This window comes from Megalobrama amblycephala, linkage group LG6 (genome assembly GCF_018812025.1).
Source record: "Megalobrama amblycephala isolate DHTTF-2021 linkage group LG6, ASM1881202v1, whole genome shotgun sequence".
In the NCBI taxonomy this organism is placed as follows: domain Eukaryota; kingdom Metazoa; phylum Chordata; class Actinopteri; order Cypriniformes; family Xenocyprididae; genus Megalobrama; species Megalobrama amblycephala.
Window position 1 is genome coordinate 44,218,285 of NC_063049.1, and position 8,222 is coordinate 44,226,506.

The following is an 8,222-nucleotide window of genomic DNA, read 5'->3' on the forward strand; positions in this document are numbered from 1 at the left end:
CGAGATCCTGTGAGTGTCTGGCTCTGATCTCTCCTGTAACTGTCTTCAGATCATTTGTGACTCTGGACCACAAAACCAGTCATAAGTCGCACAGGTATATTTTTAGCAATAGCCAACAATACATTGTATGGGTCAAAATTATCAATTTTTGTTTTATGCCAAAAATAATTAGGATTTTAAGTAAAGTTAAGTTCCATGAAGATATTTCCTACCGTAAATTATATATATATATATTTCCCCTTCATTAGTAATATGAGTTGCTAAGGACTTAATTTTGACAACTTTAAAGGCGATTTTCTCAATATTTTGATTTTTTTTTTTTTTGCACCCTCACATTACAGTTTTTCAAATAGTTGTATCTCGGCCAAATATTGTCCTATCCCAAATCATACATCAATGGAAAGACCTGGAAGTCAGCTGATGTGAGCTTGACTGACGTGACCTGCCAGAACTGATGCTACGCTTGATTTCTGTCAGGACCACTATCATCAAATATGATTGATAACTGCATACAGTTTGTATTGGTGGTGTGGTTCTGTTCTGGGCAAGAACTCCCTGCGCATTCATGCAGCCTGGCATGGATAAGAGCAAGGAGAGCAGCAATAACCCCCAAAACAAATCCATATGTTGAAATTGGTAATGTTACCAATACCTGAAAACCTTAAGCCTAAATGTTGCCAACAATACTGGAAAGCCTAAACAATGAGCATGTTGTCCTTACCAAGATGTTGCCAATAACCACATAAGCTACAGCAACAAACATGTTGCCCCCCCCAAAAAAAAAAAACTTAGCAACAACAAGCATATCTATGAATGACATGCCATCTGGAATGAAGAAGTGAAGACTGAGTTATCAAATGAATCAACACTGCTTGCTTATGGTTTGTATCCACCATCCAAGTCCCAGTTCTTTTGAGTGATGAATGTTACTACTATTGCTGATATTGACAGTTAATCCTCTCATGCATGTGCAGAAGTGCATGCTTGTTGATCGTAGTCTTGTGGTAAACCTTCATCTGTGCAAGTTGACATTTAATCTTTTCTCAGAATGTGAAGATGGATTCTCTTCTAGAAAGGTGTCCTTCTCTGCTGTGGCCACTTGGGTAAAACATCCTTAACTGCTCCCCTGCAACAGAAAAACTGCTGTGAGCTAGAGATAAGAGATGGAGATTCCTCTTTACTTGGAAATACATCACAATACTGAAGTAATGTCAGTGACAACCTCCGGTTGTTCTTTGCAACAACAGTCACCAATAACAGCTGATTGTTTAATGCAACAAGTGTGATGCTGATACCTAGATTGCATGAATATGAGAATTTGTTTTTTTTCCTCTAATGGAGAAAGCTTACAGCCCTGGTGGTAGCAAATCTGATACAACAATCATGTTGTAAAATCACAGACTAGTATTAACTACACTGAACAAAATTATAAATGCAACACTTTTGTTTTTGCCCCCATTTTTCATGAGCTGAACTCAAAGATCTCAGACTTTTTCTATGTAAACAAAAGGCCTATTTCTCTCAAATATTGTTGACCAATCTGTCTAAATCTGTGTTCATGAGCACTTCTCCTTTGCTGAGATAATCCATCCACCTCACAGGTGTGGCATATCAAGATGCTGATTAGACAGCATGATTATTGCACAGGTGTGCCTTAAGCTGGCCACAATACACTTAAAAAAATAACTCTTTGAACGAACATAAAAAAATCATGGAAAGGATTTCCACATGATTAAGTTGCTTTATTTCAGCATTATGCAATTCTGTTATTCCAATTGAATGTACTTACGTTGGGTCAACTTAATTTATTAAGGTTGATTCAACTTATTTACTATGGTTGGGCACAGCTTAATTTAATAGTGTCAGTCCAACTAATTTGCAATGTTTTGGAAAATAAATAAAAAGCAATAAATAAATAAATAAATAAAAAATAAATTGTTTTCATATACATTGATTTTTACAATTAATTCTTCTTGTTTAATTTTGTGATTTACATAAGTTTTGTGATGTTCTGTGTTAGAAATCTAGATGTGATACTGGATTCATCCTAAGTTGCCTTAACCAAAAACACTGTAAAGCCTAAATTGATCATAAGTCCATTGGTGGCAATGGTTTTACAATCAACATAGGCTTACAATGCTTTTGGGAAATGCAACCTAGAGCACTACCACAGTGATTACTTTCTTATTAAAGTAATTTGAAAGTTTGTTAGCAGGTCCTCAACCCAAGCACAAGTGCAACAATTCACCACAATAGTAACCCTAAAACTATTAATTAACAGAAACTTTTAAATACCAACATAATAGAACAGTAAACATTAAAAAGACTTTCCATTTTCTCATCTTCCTAAAAACTGCTTAAAATAACACTTTTTATTAACAACAATTACACTCCTCGTTACTCTCAAGTTAAGTCAAAGAGTAATCGTTTCAAGTCAATTTAACATGAATCAATCACATTTAAACCAGAAACCTGATACAATGGTGTTGAATCAAAATAAATTGTTTAAATAAACTGAACAGCATCAAAAAATCTTTTTTTTTGAGTGTAGGCCACTCTAAAATGTGCAGTTTTATCACACAGCACAATGCCACAGATGTTGCAAGTTTTGAGGGAGCGTTCAATTGGCATGCTGACTTCAGGAATGTCCACCAGAGCTGTTGCCCGTGAATTGAATGTTCATTTATCCACCATAAGCCGTCTCCAAAGGCGTTTCAGAGAATTTGGCAGTACATACACGCCAGCCCAGGACCTCCACATCCAGCATCTTCACCTCCAAGATTATTTGAGACCAGCCAACCAGAACAGCTACTGCAACAATCGGTTTGCATAACCAAAGAATTTCTGCACAAACTGTCAGAAACATTTTATTGATGGCATTTTGAATGCACAGAGATACCGTGACGAGATCCTGAGGCCCACTGTTGTGCCATTCATCCACGACCATCACCTCATGTTGCAGCATGATAATGCACGGCCCCGTGTTGCAAGGATCTGTACACAATTCCTGGAAGCTGAAAACACCCCAGTTCTTGCATGGCCAGCATACTCACCGGACATGTCACCCATTGAGCATGTTTGGGATGCTCTGGATCAGCGTATACGACAGCATGTTTCAGTTCCTGCCAAAATCCAGCAACTTCGCACAGCCATTGAAGAGGAGTGGACCAACATCCCACAGGCCACAATCAACAACCTGATCAACTCTGTACGAAGGAAATACATTGCACTGCCTGAGGCAAATGGTGGTCACACCAGATACTGACTGGTTTTCTGAGATGTACAGCACTATATAAAACAAAGGCGACCTGACCAGCATGTTGCAGCGATAGAGCAAGTTGCCAGTGACTACAGATAAGTAACAGACTTTGCCAATGCGATCGCAAAAGCCTAGAACAAACATTAATTGACAATGACTAGAAGCCTAAGCAACTTCTCAGACAATCAAGGATGCATATGCCCTTCCCAACTTGGAAGAAGCCTTTTCAGTCTAGGCTGAATCAAAATGGTTTTCAGTCCTCGATTGTCACGATCACCTGTGAGAGTGCCCTTCAGCCACTAGAGGGCACTCCTTCCCGGACTCTCTGTTTCACCCATTTCATGGACTACATTTCCCATAACACACTCCCCGGACTAATCACTATTCATCATTGCACCCAGCTGTTGTATATTTTGTCATTAGTGTCTGTGTATTTAGTCTGAGTTGTTTCTGTCTGTTCTTGTGGTTCATTGTTGGATGTCACCCTCGAGTCTGATCCCTGTTCTCCCGTTTTGGTTTGTAGTTTCTTGTTTCGTGTTTCTTGTTTCATGTTTGGACTGTCTATTTATGGATTATGACCTTTGCCTGTACCCCGGATTACGCCTTTTGGATTTGCCCACAATAAACACCATTGCTGCAATTGGATCTATCTCGTCTTCATTAGTTCCGTGACATCGATCTGAAGTTGGGCTACTATCAAATTGAAATGGATGAGTCTGATAAGCAGGTTTGTAGGTTTTTGGGTTTCTGGGAATTTAACAGAATGCCACAAGGGATCACGAACACACCAAGCACGTTGCAACGATTGATTAAACAATTTATGGGAGATCTCAATCGGAAGGAAGTGACGATCTGATAGTGCACAAGAGATTAAGGGAATTCGGACTGAAACTCTCACCTGAGAAGTGTAAATTCTGCCAAACATCTGTGAAATACTTGGCAATGTAGTATCCCAGCATGGAGTTGAAACTGACCCAGCATAGGTTGAAGCCCTCAAAATCTGGCCAAGGCCGAAGAATCTTAAGAAGCTCATATATTTTCTCTGATTCTCCGGGTACTATCAGAGATTTGTACAAGACTATTCGAAAATCGTAAAGCCTCTTAATGAATCTCACTGCTGGGTATCCTCCATTGTAGAATGGTCACAAGAAAAGGGCTAATGAGACAAAGCAGTATTTTAACCCGAAGGAACAGTTTGGAGAAAGAAAGAGTGTCAACGAGCATTTGATAGCGTCAATGAGAAACTCACCTCTGCTTCAGTGTTGGGATTCGCCGACCCTAAACTCCCGTATGTGTTGCACACAGATGCCAGCACCACCGGACTGGGTGCAGCATTATATCAGGAGCAAGACGGACAGGAGTTCAGCGATTAGTGCGACCCCCCTCTGTATGGGGAGAGTAAATAGGGTACAATACAGTACCTTGGCCAAATATGCCCTAGTGATACCTCCTGAACAGTGGACAGATTAATCCATAAGGTGAGATAACCGAAGAACATAGCAATACATCATTAAAATGGCAGCTAACATATTTAACAATATTATTTTTTTTTCTGTTATATGAAATCAGCATAGGATAATCTACTTGAACTCATTCAGGGTTTCTGGGATGTTTGGTTTACTGTGCAATTGAGTTTACAAGCTGAACTCATTGTAGACGATAGCTGAAGGTTGCTCTGCTGTTACACAAAGTGCCTGTCATTCAGTTACAGAAGACTGAACAAATTGTGCATACTAATGAAAACATTTTAAACCGTTAACTAGAAGTAAACAACTGTAGTTTAGGCATAAGTCCGCCACGACACTGAGAATATAGTTACCTTTATGGAATAAGCTCAAAATCAGGCTTAAAATCTTCAAGTGTGTGGCCAGCCTAAATTAATACATAACTAATAGTTAATTCCTAATTAGAAACATGATCTAAAAGTAATAATCATTTGAAATTGGAGCTACAGTAATATTGAAACTAAATTCTAAAGATTTAGTGAAGTTCACAGGGTTGTTAAAAAGACTCATTATACCATCATCCCAACCCCGACCCTGGTCCTTACAGAACCACTGATTTGAAACTAATGATTCGTAAAGCTGCGAAGTTTCATGAAGCAGTGTTTTGAAATCGCCCATCACTAGATATTGTTCGTTATTTTGTTTTTTTGGCTCACAAAACGTATTCTCATCGCTTCATAGCTTTAAGGTTGAACCACTGTAGACACATGAACTGTTTTAAATACATCCTTAGTACCTTTCTGGGCATCTGAAAGTGTTAATTGTCTTGCTGGTGATGGAGGCCTCACTGAAACATGAGATTTCATCAAAAACATGTTAATTTGTGTTCTGATTTGTGTTCATATTACTTACATCCATAGAGTCAGTATTCCTGCAGGGGGCGCTCAACATAATAAATGTAATAAAACATGGAGAGACTCTTGAACCTCAGAGTGAGAAAACTTTATTGATAAAGACAAGCAAATATAAACAATAAAGTCTTCTGAATTGTATTTTTTAAAAATATACCACTGAAAGAAAGAGCACAAGCTTAAACAATCATCAGTATTTATTATGAAAAAAAACATTAGAAGAACAAAAAACACACTTGAAGAACCTTTAAAGTTCAGCGTTCTGCTTTAGATTTCAATTCTTCCTGAAAAAGATGAACACATAAAGCCACAAATAAGTAAATCTCATAAATTATGTAAAATCAGTTTGTGAGAAATGATATCATCAATGAGGCACCTGATGTGTGAATATGTGCTTGATGTTGTTCAGCTCTTCTGGATCTGATGTCATAAACCAGAAGAATGACAGTAGCCACGCCCACCAGAGCAGAGAGGACCAATCAGGATCACAGCTTCAGTAGGACCACAACAGTGGACAGAGTCTGAGGAATAAAAACATCAAACTGAGATCAGATCAGACAATAAACACTAATATCAAGAATATCTGAAGGACAGGAGAAATGATCTCTACTCACCATAGACAGAAACTCTGAAAGCTTTATATGATCGTTTTGCTCCAGTTATCATCAGCACATAATCTCCAGCATGTTCAGTTGTGATGTCTTGTGATGGTCAGAGATCCAGTTTGATTGTCCAGCTTCAGTCTGTCTCTGAATCTCCCATCAAGAACATCATCATATACAGTGATTCTGTCGACCCGTTTATTGATTTCAGCTATTAAAGTGTTTCCAAACCTCCACTGAATCACATCAACATCCTTCATTTCAGTAAGATCAGAGTTTAGAGTGACTGAATCTCCCTCCTTCACTGATATTTCATCTGTATCATCAAACAGAAAAAAACAAAAACAGAACCAGGGTGCGTCACAGATTAATATTTATAAATAACTTTATGATTTTTATGAAAGTAAACAGTCTGAAACGTATTCTTATAAACAACAGAACAAAAGAAGCAAAATTGTGTATGGATTACAATTTTACCAGTGATAAAAAATAAAACAGGTGAAACAAATATTAAACTCACCAAAGACAAGGAGAATGAAAATCTTTTTCACACTGTTGATCTGTAGTTCATAAACTCCAGCATGTTCAGTTGTGATGTTTGTGATGGTAAGAGATCCAGTTTGATTGTCCAGCTTCAGTCTGTCTCTGAATCTCCCATCAAGAACATCATCATATACAGTGATTCTGTCGGCCCGTTTATTGATTTCAGCTATTAAAGTGTTTCTAAACCTCCACTTAATCACATCAGCATCCTTCATTTCAGTAAGATCAGAGTTTAGAGTGACTGAATCTCCCTCCTTCACTGACACTGACTCCTCTTCATAATTCACAATTGCACCTGAAGAACAGAGTTTTCACAGATTAAAGCACATACAATATCATCCAAAGATTCAGAGAATCTGGGAACAATCTCTGTGCGTAAGGGTCAAGGCCGGAAAACCATACTGGATGCCCGTGATCTTCGGGCTCTTAGACGGCACTGCATCACATACAGGAATGCTACTGTAATGGAAATCACAACATGGGCTCAGGAATACTTCCAGAAAACATTGTCCGGTGAACACAATCCACCGTGCCATTCGCCGTTGCCGGCTAAAACTCTATAGGTCAAAAAAGAAGCCATATCTGAACATGATCCAGAAGCGCAGGCGTTTTCTCTGGGCCAAGGCTCATTTAAAATGGACTGTGGCAAAGTTGAAAACTGTTATTTTATTTATTTATTTAAGAAAAGGGGGAACAATGCATATTAATGAACATTAAGACAAATGTAAATATTCCAGATTATAGCCTTAGGCTAATTTCCATCTGCAGACCCCCTGGCAGGTAGATGTTACACATAAAAAGAAAGAAAGGAAAAACTATATACAACACAATAAGACAAAGACAGACATTCTAATACAACAGTCAATATTAAAATACACAATAGAACAGCGACAAGTTAATTAGAGGAAGAGTGAAAAAAAATAATTTACAGTTCATCTGTATTGCACTAAGTCTAAGAGAGAAAGAAAAGTAATAATAAAATCTGGATATTGCACAGGCCCATCTTACAAACGTAACTAATTAGAATGCAGTTCACATATGATCGCATGTTTGGGTCCCTCTCAACCACCGTTTCAATTGTGTTTTAAAAGTAAGAAAAGTTGTACATTCCCTCACTGAAAGTGGGATGCTGTTCCAAAACCTTGAGCCCTGAAATGACAGGACGTTTTGAGCAAAGGATGTACGTCTAAATGGGGGCTCACAGTCACCTCTAACTGTGGCTCGTGTTACTCGTGAACCAGAGCCACTAAGAGATTTCTGTTTGATAAACTCATTCAATGGGGGAGGAGCCAAATTGTGAATAACTTTATAAATCAGACAATCAGATTTAAATGTTTTAAAATTTGAGAGACTTAAAAAACTATATTTATTAAGAATGTTACAGTGGTGGTAAGAAAAAGGCTTCTTATCCAAAACTTTCAATGCCCTTTTGTAGCATGATTCAACAGGTCTAATAACAGAA

At 38.0% G+C, this 8,222-nt stretch overlaps 1 long non-coding RNA gene across 1 annotated transcript; it reads right to left on the bottom strand.

Moving 5' to 3' along the window:
- Nucleotides 1–5,794: 5,794 nt before the first annotated feature.
- On the bottom strand, nt 5,795–6,092 carry LOC125270841. The gene is made up of 2 exons (XR_007185477.1): nt 5,992–6,092; nt 5,795–5,899 (listed from the first exon to the last, which is right to left on the bottom strand). It is a non-coding gene; the product is annotated as an uncharacterized LOC125270841 (long non-coding RNA).
- Between the last annotated feature and the right edge of the window lie 2,130 nt (nt 6,093–8,222).